The sequence below is a fragment of the Fukomys damarensis genome, unplaced genomic scaffold (assembly GCF_012274545.1).
Source record: "Fukomys damarensis isolate Sample0158 unplaced genomic scaffold, DMR_v1.0_HiC HiC_scaffold_2, whole genome shotgun sequence".
NCBI classification, from domain to species: Eukaryota; Metazoa; Chordata; class Mammalia; order Rodentia; family Bathyergidae; genus Fukomys; species Fukomys damarensis.
The window spans coordinates 51,032,363-51,045,963 of NW_022900914.1; the positions used below are offsets into that span (position 1 = coordinate 51,032,363).

General features: G+C 36.9%; 1 pseudogene; it reads left to right on the plus strand.

The window, feature by feature from the left end:
- LOC104867298 overlaps positions 1-13,601 on the plus strand; it is a 34,796-nt pseudogene that overhangs the window by 2,738 nt on the left and 18,457 nt on the right.

Genomic DNA, 13,601 nt, shown 5'->3' on the forward strand with positions numbered 1-13,601 from the left:
TACACTATAAATATACAATATTTCTGAATCAGTTAAAAATTAAAGAAAATGGTGGAAAAGGTTTTGAAAGTAAAAAAATAGCGATGGCCCAGAAAAAAAGAACTCTGGGCAAAGTTGAAATATACAGTCCTTAAACCCTAGGGGAATAAAAAGCTTAATCCCCTTTGGATATTTCCATAGGTCTCTCATTTTAAGAGCCAAGATCAGGTCTTTCCAGAAAAATGTAATGTTTAACTTTTCGTTTTTTAAATTATACTGAAGAGGTGTGTCACTTTGCTGTAAGCCATAGTTGATAATCAGTTGGTGTTTAATCTAGTAATCAAAAGCTTTAAAGGTATTTCAAAGACAGATGCTTTAGTACAGAGAATTTATATACATGAATTGGAGTATGTGGAAGATCAGAAGAGAAAAAGAAAAGAAGTAGAAAATAAAGCACTGTAAAAGATGTTGCTCCGAGACTAGAAGCAGCTAGTGTTTCTTTTTATGCTGCACCTGTCTACACACTGTTTCTCTGTTAAAGATTGTAAGAGTCATTTGCTGAAGATTTCTAGAAATCTTGGGTTTTGTCAACCAGGGCTCAAACCTCCGGTGTCATCATTATGTCCTACAGATGCTGCTCTTGCCACCAAAGGCACTGCCAGTGGAGGTGGTAAGAGTTACTTCTTTCTCTGTCCTCTCATCATGTTCTTCACCTTGCTCACATTTCACTAGGGTTCAGGGCCAAGCAAGACAGGAAAGTAAAGTTTATAGCCTCCAAGATTCATACCTAGCAAAGAAGACTTGGAATAGGGTGGCAAGTAAAAACTCAAATTACTGACAAGTTCACCCCTTTGGCTCTATAGGATCTGTGGTTACCTTTCTAGTCATATTTCATTTGTATACATGATTCTTCTTCTACTCGATACAATGCATTTATCTCTTTGATAAACAATCATGTTATTTGTCCATCTAATTTTATGACTAATTCTTGCTGAGTATTCTGTATCTTACAAGATAAATCATAAAGTTAGCTATCAAAAAAACTCCTTTGAAAAGAAAACAGGAGTAGAAGAGGAAGGTTCAATTATTCAATATATGCGTGTATACATATCTAGGAGAAAAATACTTGTAGTTGCTATTATACTCATTGCTGTAATTTATTACAATGCTGTGTTGATTTATATGTTTTTTCATCCATCATGATTTCATTTTATTCTTTGCTCTCAGCTAGTTTCTCTTCTGTTCAAATTTTCAAACTTTCATTTCTTAGGATCCTGAATTACTAATAATTCTCCTTATTCCTCTTCTTTCAGTTGCCATTTTCTTCTTTTAAGCTTTTTTACTGCAATGGAGGTAGTAAGAGAAGTTTTAGGAAATCACAAGGGTTCCAAACCTAGTGCTTAGTCTTACTGAGGAACAGCAACACAATTTCCCCTTGATAATTAGCAACTCTTTTTGTCATTTTATTTTGTGACATGAAAAGCCTGAATATCTTGATGGCTGTTTCATTTTCAGTTCACATGAACCATTGCCATCACTTTTTGGAAATATGCATCTTCTGGGCACAGAAGCCTGTATATTAAGCAGAACCCATTATTAAGGAAATGTGGCAAAAATTCTGTAAGTGGATTATTATATGCGATAGAGGAGCTACTATCGATTCCATCACTTTGTCCCATTAGCCTTCTTTTAGGCTCATGGCAACATTAGCATCACATATTGGTGGTCAAACCAAAGCTTGACAACACCTCAGTCTTGCAGGATATCAAATTGAATGGACAGGTTGCTACCCTGTTGTAATTTTATGCAGCTACCTGTGCTCCTGGATGAGGGGCATTAGGGTAATGATAGTGAATTCTATCTGCAAGTCTATTGTTGTCCATACCTTATATGAAATGAACTCCTTGGTGAGAAGCAAGGTTGTGTTTGTCATGATGGTAGCTAAAGTACCGTACAGTATCGATTTCCTAAGGCTGGCATAAAGTGCTACATGCTGGATGATTTCAAACAATAGATTGTCTCACAGTTTTGGAGTGTACAAGTTTGAAATCAAATAATGAGGGAAGTCCTATTTCAAACAATTTAGGAAAGAGTCCTTCCTTTCATCGTCTAACTTATGGTGGTCCCACGCTGACGCAGTAGAATTCCACTTTCCAGTTTCCAATCACTTCATCTTCTGCTCAGTCCACTTCATCACTGCTACCTCCTTCCCGTTACCTCTTCTTTTCTTATAAGGACCACACTCATCAAATTTAGGGCCCACCCTAAATCTAGAATGTTACCATCTTGAAGCCCTTGACTATTTACATCTGCAAAACCCCTTCAAATTTCCAAATAGGTTTGGATTATGAGATTTCCAGGAAATATGAATATTTTGGATACCTTTCAACCAATCATAAATAAATCATGATGAAAAAGATCCACTGTCATCAGTCTGTCACAAAGTATCTGGCTGATGCCATCCTAAGGGACCCACAGTGTTCTCTGAGGTTATTGAGTAGAGCATTCAGCTGTAGTAGTAACTCAGTTAGCCTTAGTGAAGGAAGTTCATATTGTCAGGCCTTCCTTCTTTTTTACTATGTACATTTTGTACACTGAGCAAGCCCTGTTGTGGCTAGGAAAAGGGTCTGGGGGACATCCAAAGAATGTGTAATCACGTCCTTCTAATTTTTTTAGGAGATTTGTCTGTGGTGAAACCACTTTAGTGGGACTTAATGTAAGAATCAAATATCATCTTGCTTTGCACCTATTCTGAGTCATACAGCCACATGTATTTTTTAAAAAAGACTTCCTTATTAGTCAAACATCTGACCACCTGGATAAGCCATAGGTATTTACTATAAAACAGCAAAGAGTTGAATATCTGTCCTTTTCTCTGCCCCTGTACAATGAACAACCAGATATATTTCTTGAATTTCTACTCACTAAGAAGATGTCTTTACCACTATATTTCAAAAACTTGTGACACAATAGCATTTCATTTCTAGCATATGCCAACACATCAGAGAGCTTCCTCAGTTATCAAGACCCAAGAGTTTTCTTCCTTAGCCGCCTGGTAATATGGCCCACCACAGAAGGTGATATTTACAGATTAAAACAATAATGTAACAAGAGAAGATGATGAGGAAAGTAGTGTTTCAGAGTTGCTCACTCTCAGTTTCATTTCCATTAGAGGCTGAAACACTGCTGTGTATGTTCAGTATCATGATTTTGTGGATACGATAATACTCAATTCATTATATGTAGATTATGCCCCCTATAGCATAGTACCTTTTGGTCAGGCATTCAGTCTGCAAGTCAGAAGCTGTTCTTTCTAATGATGGCTCTATATTTGAAAAAAGACATACTCCAAAATCATAGGGACATTGTCAAGGATCACATAACTGGCACCTTCCTGAATCTTTATAAAACATTCTTAACTTGCCACAGCATCTCTAAGTATTGTTGGTTGTCCTAGGTCACAAGGTTCTACTGCATGCTGAATATTTGCCTCCCAAAGATGCTCTTATCTCAATCCCCCAAAACCAGTGAATGTATTTATTTCTATGTATTTAAATGAAAGTGAAGAGTCGCAGATGAGATAAAGGTGACTGATCAGCTCAGTTTAACATAAAGTACTATCCTTACTTATCTGTGTGCATCCAATGTGATTACAAGGGCTGTTCAGTGTGGAAGAATGAGTGCTGTGATAGCAAGTGTGATGCTCTATGGGACATCACAACAATCAAGATCCCCGAGTCCTAGATTACAACAGAGAGCTGCAAAGTTAACACAGCCTAAAGCAACGAGGGTGTACTTTTTAGAGCTTTCAATGGTGCAAACAGGCCCCAGTGGCACCTGCAGCTCATAGGCCATAGGTCCAACACCACTGGCCTAGAGGTAAGTCCAGGAAGGTTTGCTGTTTTTCCTGCCACAAAACCCCAACTACTTGTGGAGGCCACTGATAACTGATATAGGTAATTAAGTATTTGTTACGCTGACTTGCACCAGTAAATAGATCACTTCCTTAATAGCAACTAAAATTGGAATCACCATTTGATTATGTTTATAATATTCCCCAACACTCATCTACCTTCTGCACAGATGTTTAAAAAGCAGGCAGCAAGAACTCTACCTTGCGAATCTCTGAAGGCAGCACTTATTGCTACAATTCTCACATGAATGCAGAATTATATATTTTTTATTCTTCTTATAGGTATGGGCAGATGTGGGGATTCTCATAAGTCTTTATTACCGCAATAGTTTTTGTTCTCTTGATCAGGAAGAAAATGAAATGAAAGATTTTTGTCATTTGCTTAAAACGTCTGTTGCAATTGTTTAGCTAAGAATGAGGAAAGTAATTATAGGTAGTGTGAAGATCGTCTGTGAGACAGGCGGTACAAAAATTCTGTTTATAAGTCGATCTTTAGGCATACCTATCAGGTCAGGTGGACAATAACAGTGTTTTGTGTTTCCAGAGATTAGGAATTGCTCAGAGATATGTCTAATTCCAGATGACCAGTTTATTCCCCTTTTCCAATAATCAGTCATTATGGTAAATGGCTATAAAAATCCTTTGGGGAAAGTTTAAAGGAAAATGCACCTTCTAAAAATATAGTAGAGCCCTTCCTTATCAGGGCCTCAATTCTATTTTGATCAAGGCTTTCTGGATCTTTTCGGTTTTAGAGATCTTAATCTCTGGATTAAGACTGAGAGCAGGTGAATAGGCCTCAACTCCTTAAGCTTTTTACTCACCAGGCCTAAAGTTTTAAAAATTTGTAAAGGCCAAATAATGTTTAGACAGGTTGCCAATCTATTTGATTCCTAGAAACATTATGACCAATTACCCATACCCAAAGAGTCCCTCGTGAAAATGTGTTCTGATTGCCACTGTGTCTTTGTTGCCTATTATAGTAATTGTCCCTATATTATCTGTACTCATTGAGTGTTCCCACCTGGCTCCATTAAAATTAGGGTGGTTTAGGGGTACAGTTGTGTCTCCTGATATAACAAAGACAGTTGCCATTGAGTTTTTCATGTTAGATTTCCCCTCATTAATCCAAAACTATAGGTTATTAATGCATCACCTATTACCCTAGAGAAGTACATATCTCATAATTTCTGTTGGGTGATAAGAGTATGGAGTTTTCTCTATAGTCTTTCCAGGGAAGATAAGCTTCTCAAAAACACCAAAGTAAAGGCACAACTGAATTCAGATTTTAATCAATCCAACAATTGTTAGAACTACAGCATTCACTATTTCATACAAGGTAACGGAGTGACAGATTTTAGAAGGACTGGAAGTGAGAAAGGGCCGAGAATGAGTTGAGGAAGAAGAAAAGAGAAGGGTAACTTTCAGAGGTCAGAAGCTGCCGTTTTTGCCCAGGGGTAGGAGTCCAAGCTCCTGCACCTGCTGCCACACTGCTGGACTTTCCCACCCAAGACAGATGCCTCGCTGACCATGGGTGTGGGTGTCTCAGATGCAGTCCTTTACGACGGCTGGCACATGGAGAGGTGGGGCTTTGGAAAATCAGAGAAGCTGTCACCAAGGAGGCGATATTGATTGGTACTGGTCTTGTGGAATGAATAGGACTTTACAGATACATTTTCCATGTGGAAAAATATTTTTAAGATCCAGCTTTCTTCCATAAGCTAAAAAAAGTTTTTAGGAATGAGAACATTTTTTAGATTTATCAATTATGGCCATAGACCACAAGTGCCAGTGTTGAGTGCTCCAGTGCGTATGAAAAGAGAATTTTCCTTGTGGTACTTGGCAATTTATCTGTTTAAATAAGCACAGATTTATAATAAAGTTTGAGTGAACTAAAATTTTAGGAACTTTAGTAATTATTCAGTCAACTAATTATGACTCAAGAGAGTAGGAAACTATAAGAAGTTTTTCCACCCACACATGCATTTGGTTTTGGCTTAATATATCTGTGTATATGTGTAGTTCGAGGATACACAGTGAGCTTATTGTGTGTATTTGTTACTTGAGTGTGCTTATGCATATGCAAGTATGTGGGCTATTTTCTGTTGAATTTTAAAAATAATGATAACAAAATGCTCCCTATTATTTTGGAAGATAGAATTATCAAGGGATTCTGTGAAACCGAGCCAGAGTTTCTTTAAAAACACCCCCAAACCATTTTTTTCCTTACTGCTTTATTCCATGAGTAAAGGAAAAATGTCCAGAATAAGGAACATAAATGGATCGTCATTAAAGAGAAAGTACATCTAATTATATCATCTTCTGGAGCTTTTCTTTTTAAACCTCATTTCAAAGTTTGAATCAAGAGAAATGATCACTTGCTTGTTATTTTCATCAGAAGTTAAGGAATTTTTTCTTTGAGGATTTCAGGACCAAAAGAACTCTAACTTCACTAGCTTTATTCTATTTAAGGTATTGAAAAAAATTCAGAAAGTTTTTACATGCAAGATTTTAATTGATTAACAAAATTAAATACCGAACAGGAAGGCCTAGTGTTAAAATATGAATAACAAAAGAAGACAAATCTGAAGGATGCTAAATTGTAACTGGAAAATGAAACTTTGTAACATACTTGATCTTTCATATGACTTTAACTAGAAGAGTGGTTTCTAAGTCTTACAGGTCAAGCCTTCATAAAACAAAAGTCTATATAGTCATTTCACCTTAGCTAGAAAAGTATCATCATTTTCCCTTTCCTTTGATCCATTTATTTAAATTTAAATTTCTGTTAAACACACAGTTTTAAGTGAGCAATTTGTAGAAGTGTTTTTGGGTTTAATTATCAATTCACAGAGTTTGCACTAGAACTAAATATTTATCCTTAGTCTAGGTATGCTGAGTGTATCAAATTAAGGTTTGCTGTTAGAGGGGTAGGAATTAAATTGCTTAAAAATACTCAATTTGTTCCACCTGTAAAGTGCTTTGATTTACTTAATCTCACTCTGTCAATTTTAAAAGCATGATTATAATCGCAATTTTTAAATTATTAGTTGTTCAAATAATGAGATTGTCATTAAAGATGAAAGGAGAGAAATTGTAAGATATTTAGAAAAAAATGAATGAGGGGCAGGGGATTTAGCTCAGTGGTTCTTGCAAGCACAAGGACCTGAATTCTATGGCTGGTACAAAAAGGGAAAATAAGATGATCATATTTATTGTTCTGCCTCCTTTTGCTTTCTTTAAAAATATGGAAAATTTTGTACAGATCAAAGGATATCAAAAATGCATAAAAGTTCAAAGGAAAAAGAGGAAGTTATAAATTAAACAAACAAACAAAAACATCAAGCCCAAAATATCAATTAAGAAGAGTGAGAAACAGGTAACCCATGCTGAGCTCTAATTGATGGGACTCAGGGGAGGGCTTTGCTAAGGTCAACCACATTGGCCGGATGCAAGTTTAGCTCCTGAGTTTTAGGAGTGTGACACTCCACCATTTTGGGGAGTGGAGTTGGCTCCTTGCGTTAGTCACTCCTCACCTGTGTTATACAGCATAAGTTACTAAGATGCACATCAAATTTTTAGTTGGTGCTCTCATTCCTGTTAGATTTGTCAGTCAAATTTTCACGATGTAACACAAAAGAAATCTCTTCTCCTGTGACGCTTACTTTGTTGGGAGGAAGGGTAAGGCTGCTTGTCACATAAGTTCTTGGCCAAGTCGAAGAGATTTTGGGCCTTTTTTTTAAATTTTGAGGAGGAAATGCCTTGTCCTCTAGACAGGTTTACTATAGATTAGAGATTCAGTGAGAACTTGAAATAATAAATGAAAGCATAGGCTTTATTCCATTCTGTTGCCAGTTGAGACAAAATAGTAAACATGTTAGCAAATATGATACATATACAAATGACCATCAGAATGAAATGACAATGCATATAAGGACACTAGCTCTGTGATGGGAAAATAGTTAAGTTCTTGCTCTTATTTTTCAACTGTGGAATTAATTAAGTAAAGTTGTGTGGGTCAGAGAATCCAATCATAATATATAGCATTTTTTCAGTGGAGAAAGTTCAAAAAAGGGTTCTCAATATAAAATTTTAGCACACAACTAGATCATAGTAGGGCTACTGGTTTAGCTTTAAACTATTATTATTCAAAATTGTGGGAAAAAAATTTCAGGACAGCATTGGGGTACTTCGGATGATAACATCAATAGAAGAGTCCTGTCTTTGCTGTCAGACACAGCAGTCAAAATTTTAGTTCTGATACTTATTAGCTGTGTGACCTTGGCCAAGTTGCCTAGACTTGCTCAGTCTTAGTTTTTTTACTCTATAAAATACACATCATAATGAGCATGCAACCGGCCAACTTTGAATCCAGGCACAAAAAAGTTGCTCAACAAATATGCATATACTCTGGTTCACAATCTCTCTTAATATAATCTAATACTCTATAGTATTCAGGATTAGTACAGAAAAACAAAGCAAAACAACAAACCACCCACACATATAGCAGTGCAGACTAGCTTGATGCTAAAGAGCTATTTAATTTTCCAATAATAATTTAGTTTCTTTCATAACCTTATTATCAACTCTGTTTTGGAGTTCAACTTTAACTCCATGTATTACAGTTCAACATGCCTTAAAATCAGCCATCAGCAACCATAAAATTTTCAGCTTGTCTATTATTCTTTGTTTTCAACATGTTATTCTCTTTCACAGGTAATAAATGATTAAATCTGAGACCTGTAAAACATTTTTTTTTTCCATTTGGTAAAAGGAAAACTTGAAGAACAGACTCCATTTATTTTGTTTTAATAAAGAGAGCAACACATGTGCTTCCTGTTGGGTAAACTTCTTATAGGTCTATTGGCTTTTGAAAAATTAACAACAGGCAGGCATCGAGGCTGAGACCTACTCTCCCCTGTTCTTTTCCCTTCTACAGTGGTGGTACAAAAACTTTTTGATAACACACCCTGCCCGTAAAAAAAGAAAAATTGAATTTTCACCTGTTTGTTGTGTACAGCAGACCTCCTTTACATGTGGTGGACGTCTTCCAGAGTCCCCAGTGGATGCCTGAAGCTGTGTGTAGTACTGAATCCTATGCACACTATTCCCCGCCCCTCTGTACTCCATTGTGTTGCCAGGTAGCTCCTGAGTTTGTATGTGCTTCTATGTGTTATGGGCAGGCTCCTTTCCATCATTGCTCTTGTACCTTGGGCCATTTTTATATAAAGTTCCATGAACATATGCACTGTGGTATCATGACAGACAGCCAACCTAATAATCAAGATGGCTATAAAGTGACTAATGGGTGGGCAGCATACAGCATGCATACACTGGACCAAAGAAGCACTACTGTCCCAGGAGGAAAAAATGGGCTGACACAGTATTTTATCACTCTACTCAGAAGGATGTGAGATCTAAAACTGATGAGTTGTTTCTTTGTGGAATTTTCCGTTTAATATTTTCATAGCGCTGTTAGGCCCCTGGTAACTGAAGCCTCAGGAAGTGAAACCAAAGGATAAAGGAAGACTATATTCATTTTCTTACACATGTACTTATTTATTTATATGCTTTATCTTGTATATTAGCATACTTTACATACATCACACGTACTAAAACAGAAAAAGATCAGGAAAACAATGAAATAAATGATTACATTTTGAAACATTTTGGTAGTGGGTGTGGCGGTGCACACCCATAATCCCAGCACTGAAGACCCTGAGGCAGGAGGATTGCTGTGAGTTTAAAGCCATCCTGGGCTACATAGCAAGACCTTGTCTCAAAATTGAAAAAAAAAAAAAAACCAACAAAACTTTGGTAAGCATGATATTTCCAGACTACTAGAATTTCTCATGGCACAATATACATGGAAGGTGATTTTTATCAGAAACGACAGAGAATGCAAATGCGTATTTCAGATAGTCCTCTGAAGACTTTGGACAGGTCTGAGCTGACTTTTTGTCAAACCCATTTAGAGGGTTGTGGTTTTACTTAGCAGCATACTAACCTGGTGCTCATGCGTAAGGAAGGAGGAAGTGTCAGCTCTGCTACTTCCTTGTTAGTCACTTGTGCTTGCAGAATTAGAATTTTATTTGCAGTTTCTCTGCAGAAATCTTTTAAAGTGACTTGTCCTCTTTGTCAGGGTCAATTTGAATAATAAGATTCTTATATCTACTAATTAGTCCTCATAAAGTTCCCCATGTCGCCGTAATATGATAGTGAACCAATGTGGATAGTGCTGGGTTGTCCTCTCCCATCTGTAAAGCTTCATTCACTTTTCCCTTAGGACAATCGCCTGACTGTAGGTGCAGCTATCTGAGCTAAAGTTGAGCAAGGAATATCAATGTTTAACCCATTTATTGAATAGTTGTAAAGTGTACTTTGTATTTGGCCTAGGGGAATGGGGAATTGAAATAGAGACAGCTGCCAATATTCTAATACATCACCTCTTGTGTTACTGAATTGAATTTGAGAGATCACCTTTCAAGAATGTAAGTCAGTAAACCAGTGAAGGCCCAGAATAAATCTGTGAAGGGCCAGATAATATTTCCTCCTTTGCCAGCTGTATAGTAGTTTTCTTGCACTTTCTCAACTCTGCCATTGTAGTGCAAAAATGTCTATGAGCAATAAAAAAACAAATGTCTGTGGCTATGTTCCAATAAAACTTTATTTACAAAAGCAGACACTGGGTCAGATTTGAAATAGAGATCATGATTTTGCCAATCCTTGATCTAGGAAATTCTTGGCAGGCTCAATATTAATAGAACAATGAACCTATGTTTATAAGGAAATGAGGAAAAAATTCTCTCCTTCAAGTGGGTGGCTTTGCCTAACTGCACAATTCTTTGAAAATCACAGTGGACTGCAGAGCTTTCTGCTGTTAACTGATGCACTGATACAGCATTATCTCTATTCCTAGTTCATTCTTTCTCTCAGTCACATACACAGTTACATGCACACTGACACTCATTCACAAATGGTCCTGAGGTAGCTGCTCGGCCTATAAATTCATGAGAAGACAGAAGGGAGATTTTTATACGTTCTGCTTGATGCAGGTGGCAGGACATCTTCTTCCGGCACCTCTCAACTACTTTACCAAATCATGGATGCTTTAAGGAAATAAGAACAGAGTTGAATGAAGTCAAATACCCAAATAGCAATTTGCAGTGAAAGGGAGCTATCAGAAAAGTTTTTTTCACTCCCTGATGCTGGAAGAGATCTATAGTTTCCAGCATTTTTTTGTTACTTTCATGCTTTCACCTCCACCGTGTTTACATCTCCTTCTATGCCTTAGGCAACCCTCTCCCTCCATTACTTAGTGTCTTTGAGACATCCAGAGCTCTGACATTACACTGGCCAGTTTCACCACCACCTAGCCCCCTTTCTTCACTGTCTCCTTCCTTAATACAGTAGTAAGCATAAGTGTCAGCAACTATTTTTACTAGTGAGTCCTTATAACCATAGCAAGAAAAATGCAGGATTCGGTCCATGAAGATACCCAGGGACATCAGAGTCACAGAGACTTGTTATATGAAGAGAAGATATTACTGCTTGTGCAGTTATCTGTCCAAGGGGGTCAGTTAAGCATGGCAAAAGAAGACATACAACCTCATCACCTTGGGCTTTGGACTTCACTGATGATTTTATATAAACCTTTCTATCAATATCAAGAGTGACTTCTTGATGTATTTCAGCAGAATGTGTTGTTTCATAAGAATGCTTTGCTCAGACAATTGAAGCTGACTTTTTTTTTGTACCTGGGATAGAACTCTGGACCTTGCACTTGTGAGGCAGGCAACAGCACCACTGAGCTGAATCCCTGGCCCTAAAGCTGACTTGCTTAAGGGAAATGAGGAAAACCCAGATTATTGCATACTGCTGCCATGCTCAATGCTAGGCTTGTAATAAGCCTTGGTTTTATTTAATCCTTTAACAGCTGTAAGACCTAGGAATTAAGATGATAATTTAAAATTGTACAGAGAAGAAATTAGAATTCAGAGAAGTTAAGTAACTTGTCCAAAAGTCAAGAAGTATTGAGGGGACAGAAACTTCACCCAAACCTGAGCCTACCTGCCTTGTCAGCTGACATCTTTCTCATTTTTGGAATTTTGCAAGGTCATACTTATACATATTGTCACAAATTCTTTGACCTTAACAGAGGTTATTAAATATTTTTCAAGCTGTTCTTGATAATTTAGTGTTGTCATATGAATCATAGGCCTGCAGGGATGTTTTAAATATGAAGGATATTTGTCCTACAGCCCCATCTGAAAGATTATTTTTTGAGTTCTTATGTCTATTTTGGTCAGTTTTGATCACTTTTCAATCTTTGTACTCATCAACAAGCTTTTGGCTGTCACTTCTTATTTCTCTCTGCTGCTGCCTGTCTTTGGCTAGCTACTGCTACCCATTTCTAATTTTCATAAAGTCCTGATGATTATAAAACCAGACAGCCAAACCTGCTAGAATTATGCTTAAAAGCTGTGTTTTTAGGATCAGAATGAGGGCACGAGGAACATGGAGTAGGAAGAATTATTTCAATGGTTCAGGGGCATTTTAGGTTGTCCTCTTTTTAAAAAGTTAAAAAAGTTAAAAAAGAAACCTGTATCGTAAATTTACCTTAATTTATTCTTTCTATTTCAGTGCTTAAATTTGTCTTTCTACTCACTCCTTTTGGCCATCTATTTCATGTATCAAGATTAAAAATTAAAGAAATGGCATTCTTCAAACTTAAGAAATACAGAAAAATATAAATTTAATAGAATGTTGACTGGAGAGAGATAAGAGGCATTGTAATTTGGGCATGGTTTGTCCTTCATTTTGTTGGGGCTGTTTATTCTGCGAAAAGTGGGAGACTTAGTATACATGCAGAGTATGTTCATACCTACCTTTTGGACCTGTTTTGACAAGTGAAATCACTCAAGTAAATAGCTCATAGCATTGAATATAATTTAGGGAGACATTAAGAATGGAATTTGAAAATAGACCTATCTTGGGAAGGATGGGAAAGTATATTTTTCTGAAAGGTTTTTGTATTGGCAAAGATATAGAGGCTGTGTAACTAAAAGGCTGAAGAACATGGCTATAACTAGCATTATTGTTCTTGATGGGCCATGTGTCTGTTGTCTCTCATAGATTGCAAGCTCTTTGAAGGCTGATAATGTCTGATTTCTTTCTGCATCTCTGGGTTCCAGTACAGTGCTCAGTACACAGTTGAGACACTGTAGATGTTTTTTGAATGACAGAATGAGTGAATGAATAAATAAAGGCAAGTGACAAAGAAGAAATTTGCTGTTGCCCAGAGCCAAAAGTGCTCAAAAGAATCATCTCTTACCTAACAAGTTGTCCTGTGGGCAAGACATGGCAGGAATAGTGGATTCAGATGTGTTTCCATGCGGTCACTTGGTGCCATGATGATGTAGTCTGGTTTGCTTTAGGAACCACAATGGGATCTGTTTCCTTTACTTCAGAAATTTATTTTTATTTCTTTCAAACTATTTCCTTAAAATAAGTGTGGAGTAAAACAGTGCTATAAAGCAAATTCTTATTACCTATATTAAGACACAGAGCTGCCTGGTTCCAGCCCCTGAGACATAACAACTACATGCAATAAAAGCTCCCACAGATCTTCCTGATGGCCTGGTTTAACACTGTTCCTCAAACTCAGAATTAGGAAAGATTTTACTAGAATTTTCCTTATAAAACTCTCTGT